At 35.6% G+C, this 26,605-nt stretch overlaps 1 protein-coding gene and 1 long non-coding RNA gene across 2 annotated transcripts in view; one reads left to right on the plus strand and one right to left on the minus strand.

The window, feature by feature from the left end:
* The window catches only part of LOC106087583 (uncharacterized), a 46,667-nt gene extending 23,325 nt beyond the window's left edge, over positions 1-23,342 (minus strand). Inside the window, exon 1 of the mRNA XM_059370054.1 lies at positions 22,388-23,342. The gene's annotated coding sequence lies outside the window, so the exon portion shown is untranslated. The remainder of the gene's footprint in view (positions 1-22,387) is intronic.
* The window catches only part of LOC131998042 (uncharacterized), an 85,367-nt gene that overhangs the window by 39,596 nt on the left and 19,166 nt on the right, over positions 1-26,605 (plus strand). The window contains exon 2 of the long non-coding RNA XR_009398504.1: positions 8,016-8,088. This is a non-coding gene — a long non-coding RNA (uncharacterized LOC131998042). The remainder of the gene's footprint in view (positions 1-8,015; positions 8,089-26,605) is intronic.

The following is a 26,605-nucleotide window of genomic DNA, read 5'->3' on the forward strand; positions in this document are numbered from 1 at the left end:
CCTCTGGAAGAAATTTGCACGTAGTGTTTTGGTATCACTTCCAACAACTGTGCAAAGTATAATTAAAATCGGTTCATAATCTGGTATAACTGTTATATAAACCGATCTTGGATCTTGACTTCTTGAGCCAATAAAGCTCGCAATTCTCATTCGATTTGGCTGAAATTTTGCATGAGGTGTTTTGTTATGATTTCCAACAACTGTGCTAAGTATGACCCAAATCAGTACATAACCTGATTTAGCTGCCATATAAACCAATCTGGGATCTTGACTTCTTGAGCCTCTAGAGAGCGCAATTCTCATCCGTTTTGGCAGAAATTTTGTACAACGGCTTCTCTCATGACCTTTAACATACGTGACTATTATGGTCTGAATCGATCAATAGCTTGATACAGCTCCCATATAAATTTCAATTCATTTATGGTCCGAATCGGACTATAACTTGATATAGCTCCAATAGCATAACAGTTCTTATTCATTATTCCTTGTTTGCCTAAAAAGAGATACCAGAGATACTCGACAAATGCGATCCACGATGGAGGTTATATAAGATTCGACCCGGCCGAACTTACCACGCTCTTACTTGTTTAACATCTAAACCATCGTTAAAGCATTTCCTATGTATTAATGTATATTTTTGGCTACTTTAAGTGTTATTTTTATACCCACCACCGTAGGATAGGGGATATAGGCGAAATTTGAAATAGTGGATTATTTAAAGCCTCCTGACATCTGACCAAATATGGTTCAGATCGGACTATGTCTAGATATAGCTGCCATATAGACCGATCTTCCGATAAAGGATCTGAAGGCCATAAAAGCTTTTTTTATTACCCGATTTCGCTGAAATTTGAAACAATGGTTTATCTTAAGCCTTCTAAAATAGAACCCAGATATGGTGCAGACCGATCTCCCGATAAAGGGTCTGAAGCCCATAAAAGCTTAAGTTTTTAACCGATTTTGCTGAAATTTGAAACAGTGGGTTATTTTAAGCCTCCCGCCATCTGTCCTAAATATGGATTAAATCGGACTATATTTAGATATAGCTGCCATATAGACCGATCTCCAAATAATAATACTTTTACGCCTCCTAACATGAGACCCAAATATGGTTCAGATCGGTCTATATTTAGATGTAGCTGCCTTATAGACCGATCTGCCGATAAAGGGTCTGAAGCCCATAAAAGCTTTATTTTTTACCCGATTTCGATGAAATTTGAAACAGTGAGTTGTTTTGAGCCTTCCGATATCCGAACTTAATATGCTTGAGGTCGGGCTATACTTGGATATAGCTGCCATATAGACCGATCTGCCGATAAAGGGTCTGAAGCCCATAAAAGCTTTATTTTTTATCCGATTTCGCTGAAATTTGAAACAGCGGGTAGTTTTAGGTCTTCCGATATCCGCCCCAAATATGGTTTGGATCGGACTACATTTAGATATAGCCGCCATACAGACCGATCTTCTGATAAAGAGCATGAAGCCCATACAAGCTTTATTTTTTAACAGATTTCGCTGAAATTTGAAACAGTAAGTAGTTTTAGGCGAACCGTCATCTGACCCAAATATGGTAAAGATCTGACTGTATTTAAATATAGCTGTCATATAGACCGATATGCCGATTAAGGGTCTGGAGCTCATAAAAGCTTTATTTATTGCCCCATTTTGTTGAAATTTTAAATAAAAAATTCAACAGTGATTTATATTTAAAAGACCACGTGCCGAATTTCGTTGTATAAGTTATCCAATTTTCACCGGATTGTGACGAAAGGGGGTTTACATATATACCCGGGTGGGTATCCAAAGTTCGGCCCGGCCGAACTTAATGCCTTTTTACTTGTTTTTTTTTTTTTTGTTTAATTATAAACATGATTTTAGTAGATACGAGTACTCGTATTTTGTCTTCCGATATGTTAAATCATTTAAAACTTGTTAAGTTGTAGAAAATTTGGTAAAAATGCATCCCTTTAGCACTAAAAGATAAGATGCAATATATAAGTTTTCGAAGCATTTTTCAAATTTTTAAGGCTTAATTCAACATTTTGCTGTCTAAAAACGGCAGAACATTTTTGCCGTTTTGCTGTTTTAGCAAAAAATTACTCTTGTCCCATTTTCATCAGACTTTTTGTTTAATTTTTACTATCACATTTCTATGAGTTCACCAGTCAATCAGTCATCCAAGTGCTGGTTACATGGGTGGGGGTTAAGTTGCAAGCATACAACATTTTCTTCAAAAATAATTAAAACCCAAACCAACGACTAGAATTTAACTTTTAATTATTTTTAATGTGTGATGATCTCACGTTATTGTAGTTAAAGGCAATAAATACAGCAAACAGCGACAACCCACCCAAAGCCATGATCACCATCTTCCATTCAGATCTCAGTACAGAGACGTTCAAGCGGAGGAATGCTGCTTGAACATTCCTAAAGACGAGCATATGTGGCTGGCTCACCACCCGTTGGTAAAGAACATTGGATGTTGTTGTTATTGTCTTTTTAATCGTAGAGCGGCTTTAATTTTCTTTGGTGTCATTTTAGTGGGTGTTTGAAACAAACCATTTCGTTTTTCTAACTTCAAATTGACAAATGAACAGCAGAGTGTCATCCATGCCATACTTGTTCACTTTTTCACTCATGATATAAGCTTAAACATTGATTCATATTTAGTACATGAACATACACTCTGCAAAAAAAGTTTTTTTTTATACCCACCACCAAAGGATGGGGGTATATTCATTTTGTCATTCCGTTTGCATCACATCGAAATATCCGTTTCCGACCCTATAAAGTATATATATTCTTGATCAGCGTAAAAATTTAAGATGATCTAGCCATGTCCGTCCGTCTGTCTGTTGAAATCACGCTACAGTCTTTAAAAATAAAGATATTGAGCTGAAACTTTGCACATATTCTTCTTTTGTCCAGAAGCAGGTTAAGTTCGTAGATGGCTATATCAGACTATATCTTGATATAGCACCCATATCGACGGATCCGCCGATTTATAGACTTAGGCTCACAAAAGCAACATTTATTATCAGATTTTGTTGAAATTTGGTTCAGTGAGGTGTTTTAGGCCAATCGACATCCTTCGTCAATTTGGCCTAGATCGTTTCAGAATTGGATATAGCGGCCATATAGACTGATGTCTCGATTTAAGGTTTTGGGCCCATAAAAGGCGCATTTATTGTCCGATGTCGCCGAAATTTGGGACAGTGAGTTAAGTTAAGCCCCTCGACATTTTTCTGCAATATGGCACATATCGGTTCAGATTTGGATATAGGTGCCATATAGACCGATCTCTCGATTTAAGGTCTTATGTCCATAAAAGGCGCAATTATTGTCTGATGTCGCCCAAATTTGGGACAGTGAGTTGTGTGCTTTAATATTCTTCTTCAATTTGGCTCCGATCGCTCCAGATTTGGATATAATTGCCATATAGACCGATCTCTCGATTGAAGGTATTAGGCCCATAAAACGCGCATTTATTTTCCGATTTCCCCGAAATTCGGGACAGTGAGTTGTGCTAGGCCTTTCGAAAACTTTCTGTAATTTGGCTCAGATCGGTTTAGATTTGGATATAGCGGCCATATAGACCGATCGCTTGTTTTAAGGTTTGGGCCCATAAAAGACGAATTTATTGTCCAATTTCGCCGAAATTTGCGACAGTGAGTTGTGTTAGGCCCTTTTACAGATCTCTTCAATTTGACTCAGATCGGTTCAGATTTGGATATAGCTGCCATATAGACCGATCTCTCGATTTAAAGTCTTGCCCCCATAAAAGGCACATTTATAATCCGATTTCGCTGAAATTGGACAGAGTGACTTATCTTAGGCTTTTCGACATCCGTGTCGTATATTGTTCACATCGTCTTTACTTGGATATGGCTACCAAAAAGACCAATATTTTGTTCTACAAAATTGAACAATGACTTGTACTTATTAGACCACTCAATATTCGTGTCGAATTTGGACCAAATAGGACCATATTTCAAGAAAGCTGCTATGGGGGTATAAATTATGAATTTTTTTACCGGATTATGACGAAAGGTGGTTTACATATATACCCGAGGTGGTGGGTATCTCCAAAGTTCGGCCCGGCCGAACTTAACGCCTTTTTACTTGTTTCTGTTCGTTTTTCAACGTTAAATTTGTATGAATGAGAAAAGTTTTAACTTGAACCTCTAATGATGTGTTTAGGTCGTTTAGGACTGTAAATGAGCGAAATCCGATCTTATTAAGATATATATGTTAGTTCCCTATACACGAATCTCCAGATTTACATTGCTGGCTGGCCATCTAGGGGCGCAACTCGTTTACCTCTTTTTCCATTTCATTTTTTTGCTCATTAATTAGCCATGTTGTTAGACTGTACAGTACCACACAATTTTGAAAAATTCAACATAAAGTTTCTTTAGAATAAAATAATTAATGAGAGAATTGAATACAACTCAAATGAGATAAATGTTTCCGGTAGTTTTCACAAAAGTTTATGTAGATTTGAAAGCAGATTTTCCTTATAGAACTATCAAAAACCCTATTTTAAGGCTTTTTAAGTTTTGTGAATAGGGCCGTTAACTTTCACATAAACACCATAAATAATAATTTAATAATAAAATGTTCTCAAATGTTACATGTTGAGTTTAGTTATGACTTCCAACATCAATGGCAAATAAACTGTTTTACTTTTAGTTTTTCCTATAAACAAAAATCGTTTAAAGGACTTTAAAATGGAATTTCTTGTTGGTGGGTACCCAAGATTCAGATCAGCCGAGCTCAGCGTTGTCTGTACTTGGTTCATCTAGTTTTGGACCCCACATTAGGATGCAGAGGTTTACTATCCGAGAGCTGATAGCAGCTAAAAATCTTGCTCGACATTAAGATGAATTTTAAAGGAGGTTAGTGTATGTCAGGATTGGGAACGCTTGGCGAATTTGCTGGAGAATGGTTACCTGTGGTCATAAGTGGTGTAAAGGAAGCAGTTGGTAACCTCCGAAGAAATACCAAAGAGAAGTAACAATAAAAAAATCCACTTTGACTTGTATACGACAGAAAATACCCAATATAAAGCTCAGGTGATCCTTCTTTACCACAACGTAAAAGCCACATCTCAGATGTTGCCAGTATCCCCCATAGTCATCAGAGCCCTCGCCAAATGATTACAATATTTTCTACTAACTTCTTGAATAAATGTGGTAAGCTTCGACAATAAGAAGGACCCTAACAAATTTGATTTTATTGGATTGAAGGATTAATAACTTGACATTTTAAACAGATAATTACCACAATGAGCACGAAATGTGTTTTGCATTGACAAATTAAGCTGCCTACAACTGACCTGATATAGTTGCGATTTTGGGGTTTTCCTCACATTTTTCTCGAGTGTATAATTAATACCTGTATAAATGAATGACACTATTATTTCTCAAATTGTTCCTTTTTGTTGCTTTTTCTGGTATTCTTTCTTAACATTTTCGATAATTGTGTCACCATCAGCCGCAACGAATGATATGCCTCTCCGACAATAGAATAAAAACACATGCAACAAAGAATACGATTCTTTTGCGTGTTTGCGTTTTTCAGGTCTTCTTCTTTTTGTGCTGGCCATTGTTAAGCATACTTTTTCATCAAGCGTGTGGATTTTGTAAATTTAAGCAAAAAAAAAAAGGATTTCATTTCTATTTTTAAAAGCTTTTGACAGTTAAAAGTTTAAAAACCTATCTATCTTGTTCTTTAACTCTTTTCCAATGCTTTAAGCCCTCCGGGGTCGTTTCTAATAAAAGGAACTGTTTTTTCTATAAGCGATATTTTTTATGTTTTCATCTTCAGATGAGATTATGATCTAATATTTGTAAAATAGCATGACTGTAGGTAGGATTCAATATCTGCTACAAGCCACATACATATATTCCACCTAATTGTGAGCTCATTTTAGTTCACTTGAAATATGGCCACTGCAAAATGTCTGTAATTAAAAACAACAACAGCAAGAAAGCTACATATAGTTGTTGTTTGCCACCAACCATTATGGCTAATGTTTCGCATTTGTTTTTTTTTGGGATTTTTGTCAAGAAAATGACCTTAATTTGTCTTAAAGTAGAAATTCGAGACACCAGTCAATCAGTCAGTCACCCGACCAAACCTTGTCATGTTAACTTTGAACTTCGTTCATTGTTGTGACCATTATGACTAAAGCCGTTAGGGTTTTAAGTATTTTTTGTTTTTAAATATGAATGTCGAGAAGATGTATTTATTTTCAGGAACGCTGGTTACACTTCTATTTTTAAATTTAATTCTTGCAGTGTTGCCAGTTGATATGTATTTGGTAGAAAAGCAATTTTGACAGTACTTATGTACTTGCATGTTACGTCCGTTCAATTCAAACGATGCTGATATTATCCAAAAACGCAGGTTGGTCCCTATTTTTACGAATAATCTTTTTCAGAGCTTTTTATTGCGTCTGCGTCTGAATTTAATGCTCCAACTAATGCCGCTGGACATTGTGACTAGAAAAATTGTTGTGACCTCTGCTGTGAGGCTGAGGAAACTTCCTCTTTGGTCATGCGGCGGCTACGGACACTGTGTTATCCTTGAAACTATCTTACACATTCCAAGGGAACTGAAATCTATGGGTTTAGCTCTAGCAACATGTTAGCTAAGTATTTAGGGTTAGGACTGAAGGGCAACAGGACGAATGCCAGATGGTCAGAAAGTGCGTTGTGAACACTTCAATATTATGTGGCCTAATCTAGACTTGAGAGGTCTACCACATTGCTGCCGTTGGCCAGAACAGACGTCTCAGTCATAGTGTCAGTAATGATGAAGATGATTCAACGTTAGGAACTAGAAGCCATCTTCCTTCTCCTGTTTCTGTGGTCTAACAATGCACGAAAACGTCTGAGTGAGTCTGATTGCAAAACAGCCATTCAAACCTAACCTAAACATCATGTATGTCGAGAGGTGGGTTTTTTCTGAACTGCTTACTTAGCCCAAAATAGCATCTACCAGTCAACTGTAATTTTTTTTTATATTTTAAAACTGATGGTAGCGCCGAAGAAGATAAAATTGCAGACTTTCTCTCTTCGTTTCCAGGATTTGGCGTAGTGTAAATATCTGGTCTATAGTATTTTTACCGCATTGAAAAGACCTATTTGTCTTATTGGCTTAAAATATTAATTCTTTACACAATAGGCTAAAAAATATCTGGTATGCGATGAAAATGAGACTTACATATTGCTTTATAGTTGGCACATACTGTATGTATTGTTAAATATAGCGTCTGCTCACTTAAACAATTTGGTACGTTTAGTTGGCAGCCTTCTTATGCTTCGGACAGATTACAACCAAACTGGTCTCATTCTGACTTGGCGTTGCACATAACCGTCATCAAGTTCTGGGATATCCTCGTCACCGCCACTATCTGTATCTGTTACTAGATTTCCTTCTTTAAGGATGTGTCTGCAACAAAGCCATCGATTTAGTGTTTAATGCTTTGGTAGAATTTTATTCTGACACCTGAGCATTTCGAATAACTACTACTCATGCCTTTTGTTTCTGTTTTCGTCCTGCGAAATAGATTTCTCCTGATATCTCACCTTCTCTCCTTTCCGTCAATCTACTGCAACAAATAACATAAAATCTAGTCTAGCGAGCAATCTGAGATATTTGTTAGTAAAAACAGTAAAAATGTTTGCTGTAACAGCAGAAAGTCTGCTGAGAATGGGACAGCAGTAGTTCTTTGCTAAAACAGCAAACATTTTCTGCTGTTATCAAAAGATAAAATGTTATAAAAAGCTTAAAAATGTCATAAAAAAATTTTATATTCCATTTTATCTTTCAATTTCAATTGAAATAATAGCAGACAAAATAACAACTGCATCCGTTTAAATAAAAAAAAAATAAACCCTCGAAATTGGCAATTTTTTTTATTATAGTAAATGTCCCAATTGTTGTTTAGAAGTTCAAAAATTTTGTATGGATTCATTCAAAAGTTTAAAATTTTAATTTAATTTCAGCACACAGTGTTTGCTGATTTCAGCAGACTTATTTCTCTGGGTGTATTGTAATTTCCTTAACATTTTACGCAAGGTAAGTTATTTGTAATACAAACCACAGACAAAGGAAAGGTATACACTCAGCCAATTTTGTTATTCAATACAGCAAAAATGTTTGCTAAAACAACTGTTTTTGTCTGCTGAAAATGGGAAAACTGTCATTACTGCTGTTTCAGCCAACATAGGGCAGCGGTATTAGCAAACACTTCGTTCAGCTAAATCAGCAAATAAAATCTGCTGTTTTATGTACAAAAATCTGCTGGCTGAGCTTGCTCGCATTTTTCGTTATTGCTCTGATAATGTTTATATGACTGGGATGACCTTTTGTTTCTAAATTGAAAGAAAAATGGTTATGTAAAGTATATATTTAGTGGTGATTATAAATATTCACTGAGACACGCATTTACATTTGTATTTTATTATTTTCTTGTAACATCCCCTTCATAATTAAGCAGCAGTAATTTTCAGCAAACTGTAAACTTTTCAACAGTAAGGCTGCTGTTCTGAAATTGCAGAACTACCTCTGTAATAGCAGCAAAATTAGCTACTAACAGTCAGCAGACAGTGTTTGATATTTTCAGCAGATTTTTTTTATGAGTATAGCTTTTTTTTGTCTATGCACAAACATTCAATTAATTTGGCATGTTACTTGCCGAAAAATGTAGAAAGCAAATAAAAGTTTTTTTCGGTAAATTACAGATTTGATCGCTCATCTGCCGAAAAGCCTAATTAAGTTTGTTGATAAATGCATAATGAACTTGTCATGTTAGTATTTACAAGCCTAATGTCTTAAGCTTGCATCTCTTTTCATCTCCAGCGCCTAAGGAATATTTTTAAGCAATGTTGCCGTTACGCATGCATGCTTGGGATGGTGGGAAGAAACCGGGCTTGCAACAAAACAATATACAACCCCAACATATACAAACACACAAATAACAACTTAGACAAAGTTCACTTGTTTGCAGTTGGTATTGTGTTTGTTGTTATTGTTGTTGTGTTAAACATGTTTAAGAAGATTGCAATGCACTTTGATCAGTTTCCGTTCTATTGTTTTAGTGTGCTGTGTTTAATGAACATTAAAGCTTTACCTACTTTGTTGTTGCTGTCGTTGTTTGTCGCTTAGTGCATTTACAGCAGCCGCCTGGTTTTGTTTGCATCCAAAATCAAGTGAGGTCGCCCCATGCAGTAATGATAACAAAACAATTAATGTACGAGTAATTACAAAATTACATGCATACATACATGTTTGATTAACGACACCACTTATTTTATATATCAGGTCACTTCAATGTGTACAATAGTGTACACTAACCTGTGTAAACATGTGTTTGTGTGCTGGATTACAACAATAGACGGCTACTGTAATGCATTCAATTTGTTGTTGCTGTTAAGATGTCATTGTTTTTGTTGCCACAAAAGCAATTACAAATGTTTAAAGTTCGACGAAGAGCAACAAACTTAACAAAAACACATCCAACGAAGCGGAACACAAGAAATCTCTTACGGCTGCAGGTTGTGATCTATTTAAAATTTCTTGGAATTTCCCACTTCATGTCATCTTTTTTATTCACAAAGAAAAAAATAGCTGTAATTTTTGCAGAACAGTTTTTTATGAGTTACTACAGCTCCTAAAATGTTCGGAGTTATGTTTATAGGGAGATGGAAACAACAAAAACAAGTCGCCGCCACTTTAAAATGTATGCCATTTAAAAACGGTCTGTCAAATACTTGTCAAACTGATGTATTACGAGGGTCTGACTTAAAAGTGTGTTGTTTTTTTTTTGTCATTAGGCAATATACGCACACTTTGACCTGCACTAAGTTATTTTGAATGGCCATTAAATGTTGATTTATTACACCCCAAAGCACAGTGTCAACAATCGTATACATGTACTAAAAAATATGACAACAAATTTCTACAGGGTATTGATAACCATTTTCAACAAACAGAAAGCAAACTACTTGCTTTCTGTCTAAAGGCTGGTACTATATTCGTTTTTCGCAGTTGAAAACACGAATTTTTCACTGTTACTTTTTTGAAACACTACAAAAAAATCATGATTTATGAGGAAATGTTCTACTGAATGAAATTAGAAATTTTTTTTGCTTCGAAATCTATTATCTACAAAAAAGTAATCACGAAAAAATGTCGCAAAAAACGAACATAGTACCAGCGATAAGTAGAAAAAAAAAACGAATTAATGAATTCAGCTTAAAGTGAAAATGTCTCTTAAAAAAAAAACTTCAAAGCTAAATGCCCATGAACATTCCATTAAGAAACAGGGGCAAACTTATCACATATCAATGAGTGCTCTCCGATTCAAGTCCGAACGGCTTGCTTCCGTGCAACACCTCTTTGGGGAGAAGTTTTTACATGGAATAGTACCACACAAATGTCGCCAGCATTAGGAGGGGATAACCGCCGCTGACATTATTCTGATGTTCGAACCCAGGCGTACAGTATCATAGACGGGCATGCTAACCTCTGCGCTACGGTGGCCTCCGAATTTAATATACATATTTACTTGTAAAATCTTAATTTAACAAATCCCTCTACCAAAATCAAATAGTCATAGTGTTATGTAAAGTAGGTGTAATTTCGAAAAAAAATCTGGAGTACTGTTTTACGTTAACGTTGTTTATTGTGTATAGATTAGTCTGCTACTAAACTAAAAATACACTAAAGTGGAGTACGCACCACAAAAGAAATTTTCGGTTACAGCCAAGGCATTTTCGGTTGCAGCCACTGGAAAATATTTGTGTAGTCTACAAGATGGCGACAAACATCGAGTCATTATTTTGCCAGATTTTTAATAATTTTTTGCTTAGAAAGCATATATGCACTAAAATTAATCATTTTTATTTATATATGTAGTTGCAAGCAAAAATTCTTCAATGCCTTGTATGTCACCCGTAATTCAAAGAAAATTTAACTTGAGCTGCGTATCTGCAATCGAATTTTTCGGTAACGGTAACGAAAATTTCGCTTAAGATATGTCAATACATTTCTTATGCCAACGAAAATTTCGCCAGAGGTGCATACTGCCCTATAAACTTTTTATATTGAAATATTTGCTTTTTGTAAATAAATCATCACTCAAAAAGGCATAGGAATAAAGACTATTTTAATTATCTGTCTGTTTGATTTCGATTGCGGCTTGTCGTAAACTTTACATAAAAAGTTTAAATTAGTTATAGCAAAAAATTCCCCCTTCCAATTGATTTTGTAATGCGAATATTTCATGTTGGCCCATTTTACGGGAACCAGTTTTTGTCTACGCTATGTATGTTTAAATACGCACACTTCCTTTTACGCTAGTGTGCTATAAGTGAGTGAAATGGGTCGATGTATACGCAGCAATAAAACACAAAATATTATAATAAAAGCTTCAAATTAATTCAAAAGAAATTTCGTATATATAATAACCAACTTTTCTAACAAGCGCTATTTTAGGGAAAGATGAACCCACTGTGGGAAATTATTATATGGACCAAGAAGAAGTAGATATTAAAAAATTTCGTATATATAAAACAAATTTTCCAACAACCCCCATTTCAGAGAAAGATGAGCCCTTTGTGGGGAATTATATGGACCAAGGGCTTTCTAGATATACTATTTCCGACCCCAAAAGTAATAAAGAAGCGCTATTTTAGGGAAAGATGAACCCACTGTGGGAAATTGTTATATGGACCAAGAAGAAGTAGATATTAAAAAATTTCGTATATATAAAACAAATTTTCCAACAACCCCCATTTCAGAGAAAGATGAGCCCACTGTGGGGAATTATATGGACCAAGGGCTTTCTAGATATACCATTTCCGACCCCAAAAGTAATAAAGAAAAAGAGATATAGGTTATTTTAGAATATATTGAGAAGAAGAGCCAACTGAGGCGAACTGAAAAAAGTAAAAGCGTGCTATGTTCGTCCGATTGACCGATATGGACCGTACTTGTCATGGCTGTTAGATATCATAGAATAACACCTCCAAAATTTTAGGCAAATCGAGTTATAATTGCGCCCTTCGGAGGCTCAGAAAGTCATATTGAGAGATTATCAACCGATTTAGACCATACTTGGAAGAGTTGTTGGAAGTCATACCAAAACGATATATGAAAGACTTCAACCAAGCCCTATAGAAGACCAAGAAGTCTAATTGGGAGTTCGGTTTATAAGGCGGCTATATAAGGTTATGGACTGATTTAGACCATACTTAGCACAGTTGTTGGAAATCATACCAAACACCACGTGTTTGCTATATCAAAACATGAACCGATTTGGCCCATTTACAATCCCAACCGACCAACACTAATAAAAAGTATTTGTGTAAAATTTCAAGCGCCTAGCTTTACTCCCTCGAAAGTTTGCGTACTTTCGACAGACAGACGGACGAACATGGCTAGATCGACTTAAACTGTCATGACAGGTGTTGCCGTTTTTGGTAGGTTCCTACTAAAGTTGGAAGGTTTTTATTCTCTTGGTAGGTTGGTAGGCTGACCTCAATATTTGGTGGGTTTTTCCAACATAAAGTTAATTACTGAAAAATATGCAGCGTATAACTCGAAATTATTTCAACTCGTGTCCTTTCTGTGTTTTCGTTAAGAGTGAACCATGTTTCTGATATTGGCTGTAACTCTTACAAGTGTTAAGGGATCTTTTCGAAATTTTCTATTCTAAATTCTAGGTCAGAAATGCGGTTTTTGTGCGTTAAATGCCTTTAATCCGAAAAAAGGTGGGATCTGGTCCCGCTGTTGAGGGGTCCATGAAAATCACTGTAACGTGGAAAATGTGTAGTAAAGCTCATTTCTGGGTAGTAGCGCATTTCGCTTTATCCAAACTTGTTCACAAAAAGGTGGTCTCACGTAAACAGCTAAAAAACAGCCAGCCAGTTTAACGTTATTAAGATTGCAGTTCTTTGTTTACATTCACAGCAAACCATTCCATTTTTTTCTCGTTCTCTTGCTCACATATTCCGGGCACATCTTGTGTACATTTTTGAGAAAAATGTCGGCTGTGTTGAGAAAAATGTCAGTTTAGTAAATCAGCTTGATGGCAAAATCTCGGGTGAGACCTTATGATTCGCTATTTTTATACAAATGAGATCACCCATTAAATCCGCCTTGAGTTGTTCATTGAAATTGGGGAAAAATACCTCAGACTTTTGTGAACTCAAGATTGCTTATTGGGAGATCGGTATAAAGAGAGCTATTAAAAATAATTACCATCTTTGAACTCTAGGCTGTAGAGTGATTTCAACAAACAGACGAACGGACATGTATACTTCGTCTATGAAAATAACAACCATCTAGTATGCATACCTTGTAGGGTTGGAAACGAATAACCAACTCTTCGGTAGTGGGTATAAAAACAAAAAGCATTTTTGGCTTGTGGAACACTTGATAGTTTTGGTCGTATTTGGTAGGATTTTTCTTAAATTGTCATGACGATCAAGAATATATATATACTTTATAGGGTCTTAGACGCATATTTCGAGTTGAACCCACTGCGGCGAACGAACATATAGTGCTTGGGGAATTATTATATAGAGGGCTATCTAACTATACATATTATTACCGTCTCCCAAGGTATTGAAGGTAAAGATATATTGTATTGGCCGTTTTCGAACTGAAGAATAGTGCGTCAATCCTGGCTTTGGGTATTATTATATGGGTCAAGCTTTTTATACCCTCCCCTATAGTATGGGGGTATACTTACAACACTTCCAAATATTGGTCTCAGACCCCATAAAGTTCCGCATCGCCATAACATTTTAAGTCCATCTAGCAATGTTTGTCCGCCTGTCTGTGTAAGGACGCTCACTTTCGAAGGATTAAAACTAGGAGTAAATAAAAAAAACTTGAATTTTGCACAAATACTTCTCATTAAGAAGGCCACCGTAGAGGTTAGCATGTCAGACTATGACACCGAACGCCTGGGTTCGAATTCTAGCGAGAACATAAAAATTTTTTCAGCGGTGGTTATCCCCTCCTAATGCTGGCGACATTTCATGTTTTGATATAGTAGATGCCATATAAACCGATCTCCCGATTATATTTGTTGAGCTTCTTGAAAGCGCAATATCTATCCGACGATAAACTATATGGTCTTCAGCATCCCAGCCAAGTATGGCCCGAATCGGTCTTTAACATGATATAGCTCCAATAGCGTAACAATTCTTATCCATCATCCTTTGTTTGGAGGAGGGTATATAAGATTCGGCCCGGCCAAACTTAGCCCTCTTTTATTTGTAAAATAACAATTATCTACTTTGAGCATCAAAAGTAAGTACACACCCATTGAAATGTTGTTTATTCTAAGATTGCGGTAAGAATGATGAAGATTTGTATATTCACCTTTTTTACTCAGTAAAAAAGTACAGCGGTCAAAAAAAGTATTCATCATTCAATGTTTTTTTTTAATAAGTCTACAAAAGACAATTGGAATAAAAACATATTAAACTAATGATGCAGTAGTGCTTGTGTGATATATATGTACACAATTTCATTGTTTTTAAAGAAAAAAATAGTATTTATTGGAACAAAAAGGGTCATTTTACAGCTGAACACAAAAAATTAAACAAAAAAAGTATTCATCATTGCAAAAAAACAAAAAAATAAATAACATAATTTAAAAAAATTAATACTTTGTTATTCGACCACCGCGTCTTATAACTTCTTTTAAACGGTTTGACATCGATTGGACTAATTTAGCGGTTATATTTTGGTCTATATTAGTCCATTCCTCCATTATCACCTGTTGCATTTGACTCTTGCTCGAAAAATTGCGCGTTCTCAATTTGCGTTCGAGATGTTCCCAAAGATGTTCAATTGGGTTCAAGTCGGGACTTTGAGGAGGAGTTTTAATGACTTTGGGGCAGTTATACAGCATCCACATCTTAGTATTTAAAGCAGAATGTTTGGGGTCATTATCTTGATAATATTGAAAGTTATTACCAAGCCCAAGTTTTACAGCACTATCTTTTAAATTCCTCTTTAAAATGTCAATGTAATACTTATGATCCATTACTCCATTAATAATTTCAAGATTTCCCGCTCCTGAAGCCGCCATACACCCCCAAACCATTAAACCACCTCCACCATGTTTTACAGTAGCAACTGTGTTTCGTTCTTCAAGCTCTGTATTTGGTTTTCTGTACACTATGACCTTTCCATCGCACCCAAAAAGATTAAACTTGCTCTCGTCTGCAAAAATGACTGTTTTCCAAAATGATTCGGGCTGTTTTACATTCATTTTTGCGAAGTTTAGCCTTTTCACTCGGTTTATTTTATTTATAAAGGGTTTCTTACGTGCAGTTCTTCCTCTGTAACTATGCCTTTTGAGTGTATTTCGAATTGTTTGTGTAGTAACTTCCTTCCCTAAATACGAAGAATGGTCGCATTTGTCTTCGGAGTTTTCTGAACTTGCCGCACTAGCCAACGCACATCTCCAACTGAAAGTGCTTTTGGTCGACCAGATCTTGGTTTATTGTCAACAGTTTTCGTTTCTGTCCACTTTCTGATGATGGATTGTATAGTAGATCGTGGTCTATTTAATATTTCACTGATAGTTTTTTGAGTTAAACCATTCCTGTGGTGTTTTATTATCAAAACTTTTACCTCATCAGAAACCTCGTTTTGCTTACGACCCATTTTGACAAAAACTATATTTTCAATGAAATTAAATATTTGCTGTCAAGGGCAAAGCCTCCTTTACTAAATAAAACAGAAAAGGGGGATTCCCCCCCTTTGATGATAGCACATCAATGATGAATACTTTTTTTGTTCTGTTTTTGGTGTTATTATGTATATAAAATTGCATTTTTTGCGCTAATTAAATTTATTTTTTGAATTTATTTTAAAACATATTACGAAAAATAAACTATTGCATAAAACTGCATTATTTGTTTACTTTAAATTTTCTTCAATTACCCAAAATAAGTGAATTTATTATCAATTTTGCTAATGATGAATACTTTTTTTGACCGCTGTATGTAATTTTAATGTTCTTGCAAATGTATAAAATCTTAAAAATTGCTGTCCTATGTACATTCTTGCAATAATCTTACAAAAGCCAAAAATTTCACGGGTGTTGACACACTTTTGACGATACAACTAGCTTACAAAGAATTGAATATATACGTCGATGAAAATTGTACATCGAAAATATTATTTCATAGCATATTATTTTGTTTTTTTTTTTTTTTAACACGTTTTTGTTTTATTTTTTAAGTCAAGTTACAAATTTAAAAATTGATTTCCAAAACCGAAGCAAAGCGAATGACAAGGAAAGACGACACACTCAAATCGAAATAAAAACATCATACCTTCACATTTAGCCAAACATATGTTAGCAGGTGGTTGGATGATGGCAAGATGATGATGCTTGCTTTGTTATTTGGCTCACAAAGCCAATTAACAATATTGACTTTATATATAGCTCGCTTTCGCCAAAACGTTACTAGTCTTCGGTTCCTATTATTGATAACTTGGCAATTTTATGGAAAACATACAATTAAGCATTTCTTTTCATTAGTTTCTGCACTCCATTGAAACCAAAGCAGTCATCCATCCATGTTTGTCTTCAATCTCTGATAATAAGAAGAAAACATTAACTTTATTGCATAATTGGTTGGTAACAAAGAATGCCTCGGGCGTCATTGAGGTGAATTCAAGAAAACCAAAAACTTTCTTAAATTGCAGCTAAAATTGTTTGAATAGAAATCCCCACCATCACGCTTTCAGTTTGGAGCTGCTGGGAGTTGAAGAATTGCCCTGCCATACCACACAACTCGATTCAACATTTAAGTGGACAATAAAATCCATAAATTAGTATCGATTTAACAATGTTGGGTATAAGTCTTGTTTTCCTCTTTCCCTCTAGTCAATGGGTGTGCTTTCTTTTGAAAAGGGGCTCGCTTGCGATCCCCCATATCATTCAGACCCTTGGCGTTGATGCTCTTTGAGTAGGCACAATAAACCTGTCTGTCTGTCTCTCGGTTATTTATTCAAAACGGAATGTTCGAAATGGTGAAAGATGTCACCTATTGGAATTATGTAACCGACAGCGATGTGATTCATAAATAGATATTGAATTGATAATCAGCTTAGAATGCATTGTTGGTATCATCTGCATGCATAATTTATTGATAGTTTACCGCAAGAGAAACACATTCAACAATTTTCTCGTACAAATTAATTTTCTAATGGGAAAGTGAATTTTAAAGTCCGGGAATCTAATAGAACTGTAGTGATTATCTTATGCCAAGCGAAGCTGCTCCAGCTGGTATTCTCTCGCAATGGTTAAAACAATTCGGGCGATCTGTTTATAAGTGAACTATGTATATCAAAACATTGACCTCTTTGGCTCGTTTAGAATGCTAACTGAACTACACTAATAAGAAGTATTTGTCAAAATATTGCGTGGTAAGATTGATTTCCAGTTCCTAAATGCCGAAGTCGACTTTAATAATCCTCTCCGAAATTGCGTCATTACATACCAGAGAATTGCAAGCGGTGGAATTTTTTAATTTGCGGTATACTTATATAAATGCAGTGTTTGAATCTATCGCCACCGATCGTTTGAATACTTGTACATTCATTGCTATGCTTCACGTATCACCGCTTTTCACATCGTCTCTGACCAGGGCGGTGTTATGAGTGGTTGGAAAATGAGAATGGAAATATAGCATTAACGCAATGCATTAAATCGAATAATTGTGGATGTTGTTCCTGATTAAATTTTTTTAAATATTTTAAAACTTTTTTATGCAAAAACAAAAAAAGAGTTATGTTTGTACTGGTTTTGGCAAAAACACTCATCATACCACCGCATATACAAAAGGCAAATGAGTATGAGTATTTGCGCTGGTAGTTAAAACTCGGGCGTCGCTCGTTTGCTTTATAGCGATACATACACCATCGCAAAATCATTTGTGTTTTTGTACAGGCTGGTTGCGTTGATTAAAGTTGAATGTCTTTTCTTTTGTTTGTATTTTTGCGGTCCAACGTCCTTGCAAATTACAAATTTTTCCCATAAACATTCAACTAAGGAACAGGGGCAAACTTCTCACATATCAATGAGTACAGTCCGATTCAAGTTTAAGCTAAATGATAACGAACGTTGTGCCGCAGTGCGACACCTCTTTGGGGAGAAGTTTTACATGGCATAGTATCTCACAAATGTTGCCTGCATTAGGAGGGAAAATCCACCGCTGAAAATTTTTTCTGATGGTCTCGCTAGGATTCGAACACAAGCTTTCAGCGTCATAGTGAGATTTAAATACGAATATATGTAACTGTATTATTTTCATTGCAATGTTGTGTAATATCTATGTTGTTTTAGACAGAATGTCCATGTTGATCTAGCTCAAGTGTTTTATTGGCAGTGAAATTTCTGTTGTCGGTATAACCTTAACCCCTCGGTCGGCAGGGGTGGGTGTGAGTGGCGTGGGAACGAACAATGAAATGAATTGGCTTAAAATGTCAAGACCATCAAGAATATAAAGGGTTTTCCTATAAGAGGTGTTATTTGCCATTTTTTGAGATCGGTTGTTCATTCATAATAAAGAGGAATATATGCCGTTAATAATGAATAAGAACATCAGTCAAATGGCCACCAAGACCTCGGCTACAGGACTATATCCTTTTCATGATATTTTCCATAAACAATTCGCAAAGTGGCTGCCTTGGAGAAGTTGGAAGGTGTTAAATTACAAAATCTCGGTGGTCAATTGTGATCACCCCTTTCAAAAATAACACGGCCCGAAAACTTTTGCCTTAAAAGAGCAATGGTTTCTTTGCTTGTATGGTTTCTTCAATGGTTTCATTACCGTCTTGTTTAAAGTACACGTTTTCCAGATCAACATCATCCAAATTCGATAATAGAACAAGTAAAAGCGAGCTAAGTTCGGCCGGGTCGAATCTTATATACCCTCTACCAAGGATCGCATTTGTCAAGTTCTTTGAATTACTTTTTCAAATATATATGAGTTATATGCAGTTACTGACCAATATGGACCGTACTTGTCATGACGTACAAGTCATAAAAATTATCACCTCGAAAATTTCAGGCAAATTGAATAATAATTACGCCCCCAAGAGGCTCAGAAAGTCAAATTGGGAGATCTGTTTTTATGGCAGTTATATCAGGATATAGACTGATTAGACCATACTTAGCACAGTTGTTGAAAGTCATCCCAAAACGAAATATGCAAATTTTCAATCAAATTGGATAACAATTGCGCTCTATCGAGAGATCAGTTTATATAGCAGCTATATCAGGATATGGACTGATTTAGACCATACTTGACACAGTTGTTGGAAGTCATAACAAAACGAAATATGCAAAATATAGAAGAAGAAGCTCAAGAAGTCAAGACCCAAGATCGGTTTATTGGCAGCTATATCAAAACAAGAGCCGATTTGGCCCATTTATTTCGTGCAAAATTTCAAGCGCCAACCTTTACTCCTTCCAAGGTTAGCGTGCTTTCCACAGACATGGCTAGATCGACTTAAAATTTCATGACGATATATATATACTTTATGGGGTCTTAGACGAATATTTCGAGGTGTTACAAACGGAAGGACGAAATTAGTATACCCCCATCCTTTGGTGGAGGGTATAAAAATTATGAATCATCTTTCTTTAGCGCAATCCATTCACCGTAACTTTTGATCAAACCTCATTTTCGAAAAATTAAGGTCCAATGGCCCCGTTGGGAATGGAGAGGTTTCTCAACAATAATTTTTGGGTTGTCCGAGCTCCAGATGCGACAATTTTGCTGCATCGCTGTCCGACAAGATGCTTCACGGCGACCCAAAAATGCTTTAGTGACTGCATGTTTTCGCCATTTTTGTAGGGATTTCAGTGTTTGCTGAAGCATGTATCGTTACATTTCTAATAATGCCGTAGTTTTTAATTTTCAAATATCGAGGAATAAAAGGTTCAAAAGTTACAGCTACCGAAATACCGCGTGATTCAAAATAACAACTCTTGTTGGAAACCCCTTTATATAATTTGTAAGGTCTCAGATCAAAAACAGAACAAATTAGAAGTCATTTGTGAAGAAGAATGAGATTTAGTGTCGATCGAAATTCGAAACCGTCAGTGTGTAGAGTTAGGTTAGGTTGGGTTGAAAGGAGGTAGAGGATATGAATCCACCTCATGGCACTGTGGACATAAACCTAAATACTACATGCTGAGAACCAAATCCTTTGTTTTTCTCCAAACCACGCTTCTAAAGCGATTCATGTCTGATATTGTGTTCCCACCTTAGTGCCAGTGTCTGTTAGCCACGAATAGTAAGTTTACTCGGAATCATTACCAAAACCCTTCGATCAAGAAAATCTACAATTTTGTGTAGTACCTCTACATTAGCGGATTAACACTCTCTCGGCGCTACCAAACGTATTTATTTTCTCCATACAATGTATAAAGAGTCAAGCTCAGAGTATTAGGGTCAAGCTCAATGCATTAGGGAATTGGGTCAGCTGATGGGACACATTGTGAGCGAGAATTCTCCACAAGCCGCTTGCTGGATTGTCTTCCGATTCGTCAAGTTGACTTTGCCTCTGAGATCATTGCAATTAATTTGGTTAAATGGGAACATGTAAAATAAACCTTTCGGATACAGTGCAAAAAAGGATGCGCTTTAAAGAGGTCGAAATCAGGTTGATCATGTAACCCGACGATATAGTCATGTTATCAGACTCACCTAACTTCAGTCAACGATTATTACTGTTTTTGGGGTCTTAGTTTGAATCTGTCCAAATCTGGGGTTTTCGTCTACAACAAAGGTCCTAGAATGGGTATCAGTCTTTCTTACCATTATAGAACTGAGCCCATAGAGATCCCATAGAAATTTATAAACAACTCGGTATAACTTATCCTAAAGAAAGGATCTTTCGAGCAGGCTACAATCTACAAAAATTGCCATTACCTATTTGTGTATTCTGTATAGGCTCAAAAACTGCTGAATCGATTTTCTTGAAATTTGTACTCATGATGCGGAATGGTCCCATGCGAAAAGTAGGGTACTTAATTTTTCGTTACAAAAGGGGAATGTCCCAGGAAGGACCTATGGGGTCTTGAGAATTTTGGCCCCTATTTGGAAAATGTACGAAATTGGTATAGTTATTTTAAATAAAACTCTATTTGCATTCTAAAGGTCGAAAAAATAGCCGGCCTTCGACCAGGTTTAAGATTTTCTCCTCCTCCACATGTCCAACAGTGGGAAATAGCAAAAGTATTTTAAATAAAACTATTTGCCTTCCAAAGTTTTTTTTTTTAAAAAAAGCGCGATTTTTGGCGATAGATATTCGTAATCTACTTCATACTTTTAATTTAATACCCATATTGCCTAGGTTTTAGAGGGTTCCAAATTCTCAAGACCCCGTAGGTCCTTCCCGGGTCAAAATTTCGGACCTTTGTATCCATATTCATAATCAATAATTCCCCAAGGGGGAATTTTGGACCCTAGGGGAGTCCTCGGGCCCGAACCCCAAAAACGGACTTCATATTCGGGTTCCTAGGGGCAAAATTAGGGGGTATCCAAAAATTTGGTTTTTTGCAAATTACCTCGTAAAATGCAGGTTAGCCCTTTGTTTTTTGCTCAAATTGTCATTCAAGTAAACTATTGAAAGTTTGACTTTGTTAACGATAAACAGGTCATAAGGCTCTAAAGAAAATTATCAAAATCCTAATACGTATAACATTATTGCGAATCCGAAATTATTCAGGCATTCTTCAATTACTCTCGTTTGTCAATGAAACGGCAAGAAGGGAAAGAATGAACGAAAGTAAATGTAGATCATTTTATTAGAATGAATCACTCTTGACAGCTCTCACTTTTGGACAGTATATACCAATGTACCAAGTCATTCATATGTTATTCGAATGGAATTCTGTTAGGAAGACGGTATACAGAAATGTGTATCAAAACCGGACCTTATATTTATTAATGGCATTGTGTTGTGCTTGACTGTTAACCCAAAATTGAAGATAAACACCCTGCCAATAGATCAATTTGCTACCTGCGAAACCAACGAAACTACATAACAAGTGCAAATTAGATTGGAACGGATTGGACTATTTCCAATTCGAATGTCATTCATTCATATTCATTAGAGCTCAACGATTCGGTATGAAAAACGACTGGCAGACTACTTCTCAACTGTTATTATCCAATTGATCCGGGATATGGACTTAATTACTGTGCTGGCAAATCCGTCACATTTTTGTGCCATTAAGTGGTGAGAATGAGAATTTGCAAAGCGTAAATACAAAAAAAAAAAAGAAACACTTGTATGATCGATCTTCTCTGGTTGAGGTACTTACCACAATTCGCACTGACAGATAAATTACAAAATGCTGTTAAGAATGCTGATGATTATGTTGTTATTGTGGCTGCTGCTGTTACTGTTGGGGAATGATGGAGTAATCATAAATAAATCCTTGGAATAGTTTCACGTTCTATGTGTTGTGGGTCTCCCAAAGAAAATTGTGTCAATGTGGTCGACGGTGTCGTAGTCGTCGCCGTGGTCTTCTCTTCTAGCTTGACGATAGAATTTCGATCTGTACAAAGTTGCCGTCAAGAGCAGATGATCAACAGAGGCGGCTGGCTGTCAAACAAAAAGACAGCAGATAGACAGACGGAGGTAAGGTAGTAAATGGATGGAATTTTAATTGCAATTTTGCAGTGAATGTGTGCAACACAATTCAATTCACAATTCTGTTTTATTTTTCTTGTTGCTATTGTTGTATTATTATTATTATTTTTGCACTTAAAGCTTTTCGTTTCTGTTTTGTTTTCTAACGCTTTCAACTTTGCTGTTAACAACAACAGTGATAAATCATTACCAATAGGCCAGGCCAACCGAACAAAAAAACAAACACCACAATATTGTCTTGTTATTGTTTTTAATATTAATACTGGCTGGTTGGCGGGCTGCAATTGCAAGTGGTGTGCAACGTTAATCTACTATAATTAACCACGATTAACCAGCTCTCAATTGTTTAATTATACATTTATAATTATAATGAGGAATTTCGAATTTCGCTTTCAACATCGATCGAAACAGGGGGCCACTTTTCATTCGTTGTAAGGAAAAGTCGTTGTTCACTCGTAATATTCGTTTGTCCCTTTTGGAAGGGAGGAATTTTTACGTTTAGAATATTTCTTCACAGTGTGCACAAGGTAAGTTAAACGCGTAAACAGAAAAACACAAACACACCAGAACTGTACGCAGGCGCAGTAATCAACAAACGTTTCACGTTGCTAGACACATTCAAACTAAAACTACAAATTCTTTGATTAAAACAGAATGAATGGTGGTTTGGCATGAATGAAGAAAACTTTTTGTTCTCTCTCTCTCTCTCTCACATTTGAATTAGGCTTGCCTACCAGGGATGATAATTTTGATACTTTGGTACTTTTTACCATTTGGTACCTTTTTCGAAAGCTAAAATTTTTCTTTGTAGCATATTCCCACGATGATACAAGAAACACAGAGAATATTATAATTATGGTTCAGTTAAGAAATTTGTACATTTAATAAAAAAAATTCGTTTAAATCGAACTTATAAACGAATTTGTATTATTGATTAACAATTTTGTAATTTCGATTTAGGACAAGCTCAAAAATCCAATGAAAGTGGTTAAAAACCAATTTATTTGATAGTTCTCCCTTCACTCAAAGAACATTTTTGCCAATTTAATAAAAGGAAATGATACCAATTTTCGGGCGATATGAATCTTTTAAGTTACTGTAAACAACACAAATAGCGCTCGTATGTGAAAACGTTATGAGTACATATAACCTCAAAAACGGCGAGCTTTACGATAGAGCTGTCAGTTGGCAAATTGCAACACAAGGGTTATCCGTTCAATCCCGAAATAAAAAAGGCAACCCTCGTATCATAATTTTTTTCAGTTTATAAGACTAACGTGCACCTTAAATAATAAGAAATAAATGTATGTAACATTTTCGACATAGGATGTCGAAATCTTTTAGCAGTTAAGGCTAGTATTCGCCGGCTGGTTCGCTTTTCGCTATATTTTTTGTATTTACTTTTTTCTAAATAATAGATTTTGAAGCAAAAAACTTGCTAAGGACATTCCCCCATTATTTATAGAACAATATAATTAAAAGTAGTATGTTATCATTGTGATTTTTTTAGTGTTTCAAAAAAGCAATAGCGAAAAACATTTGTTTTCAACTGTGAAAACGAACATAGTACCTGCCATTACTTAGTAGACGTAAAGAATTACTTAGAAGTGTTAAGAGCTTGGAAATTGGTGCTTTGTACATCATTAATCGCATCTGCATTTAGTCCTCTACTGGAAGAAAAAAAGTTATAAAGTAAATAATAATGTTAATTTTTTTTTTTTTTTTTTTGAAGAACTAAAAATTTGTTGTTTTATTCGAAAATTTTAGGATATGAAGAAGGGACAATCTGTAACAATTTTTTTTTCAAATGCTCGTTTGAATAGCCTTTATAACGGTGTATTCAAATTTGTAATCAGTTCACAAATAAACCCACAATTTCAAGAATACCGACTAACTACAATTTTCAAACAAAAAAAACTTGGAAGTCAAATATCTCATAAACCGTTAGAGATATTCCAGACTTTTTAGCTATTTTTTTTTTTTGTTGGGTTTTACAAGCTCTGCCTTTCCGCCAATAAATGAATGTTTGGCAAGCATTTAAAATTTTGACACCCTTGAGCTGACAAACATTAAAGCTACCTACATCACCCTTTAGACCTACTAGGGTCCCAAAATTTTGCATACTTATTGTAAAACAATTTAACATTGACGGAAGTTTCTTACACATATCTCTTAAATTATGTTCAAGATTTTTGAATACGCAACACTGCAGCGTGGATTCTTATTCTGCACCAAAAAGAAACTTTTGGATAATAAAAAGTACCTTTTGGACTAATATTTTATGCAATTTGCCAATCTCAATTACCATCCCTGATGCACGACTTGTAATTTTCTCTCTTAAACACTCTCTCTCTCTCTGTCTTTCTTTCATTAGCCTAGTAGTTCTCACTATTTACAAAATGTTTGTTTCATTTGTTTATTATTATTGTTCCGTGTTGCGTTACGTTACGTTTCAATGCAATGTAAACATGCATACAAATGGTGGTTGTTGCTTTTGGCTGTTGATATCGTTGCCTGCTCTGGGGGGAAAATTTTGTAGTGTGAAAAAAAATTTTAAAACTTGTTTTGTTTACAATTTATGTTGTGTCTTTAAGTTGTTGTTGCGTTGCCTAAAATGCATTTCACTACCTTCCCTAAACAGATTCACATATTCCATATTTTAATGTCGGCATTTTCCCCTTTGTCTTTTTTATTATCCCTTTTTTTAACATAGATTTTCCTTCCGTTGTGAGGCATGCAACGTCGGAATGCAAGCAAGTATTTTGTAGTTTCATTACAAGAAATTTGGTTGTCAATGGGCAACGTAAAGCCTTCCAAGAACTACACCAACATTTTGTGGTTGTTCACTTTGGCCTGTACGAGTATATTGTTCATTAAAGATAGATGCAGGGAATTCAATTGAAATTCAAATCATATTGTTGAAAATTGATGTTCACGTGAATGAACTTAGTGATGTTAAGGACTAATTAAGCATAAGTGATAGCCGGTTTTTCGATAACGAACCAGTGAACCAGGCAGTGAATATGCAGGTCTCAACATAAAATTTTAATATTTAATTTATAGAAATTATATGGCATCTACAATATATCAAACAAGTAAAAAGGTGTTAAGTTCAGCCGGGCCGAACTTTGGGTATCTACGCTAACCACCTTTCGTTAAAATCCGGTGAAAAATTCATACTTATGCCCCATAGCAACTATATCGAAATATGTTCCGATTTGGACCAAATATTAATAAGTCAGTGTTCAATTTTGTATAACAAAATATTGGTCTTTTTAGTAGCTATACCTAAAAATAAGCCGATCTGAATCATATACGACACGGATATGGAAAAGCCTAACATAAGTCACTGTATCAAATTTCAGTGAAATCGGATTATAAATGTGCCTTTTATGGGGCCAAGAGTTTAATCGATAGATCGATCTATATGGCAGCTATATCCAAATGTGGACCGATCTGAGCCAAATTGTAGAAATATGTCGAAGGGCTAAATTGTACTCACTGTCCCAAATTTCGACGACATCGGATTATAAATGCGCCTTTTATGGGTCCAAAACCTTAAATCGAGAAATCGGTTTTATGGCACCTATATTCAAATCTGGACCGATCAATGCCAAATCGAAGAATGATGCCGTCGGCCAAACATAACTCACTGTCCCAAATTTCGCCTAAATCGTGGAATAAATGCGCTAAATCAAGAGATCGGTCTATATGGCAACTATATTTAAATCTGGACCGATCTAGACCAAATTGCAGAAGGATATCGAAGGACCTAACACAACTCACGGTCCCAAATTTCGGCGACATCGGGGCCTTTGATTGCCCAAAACCTTAAATCGAGAGATCGATCTATATGGCAGCTATATCCAAATATGGACTGATCCGG

This window comes from Stomoxys calcitrans, chromosome 5, assembly GCF_963082655.1.
Source record: "Stomoxys calcitrans chromosome 5, idStoCalc2.1, whole genome shotgun sequence".
NCBI classification, from domain to species: domain Eukaryota; kingdom Metazoa; phylum Arthropoda; class Insecta; order Diptera; family Muscidae; genus Stomoxys; species Stomoxys calcitrans.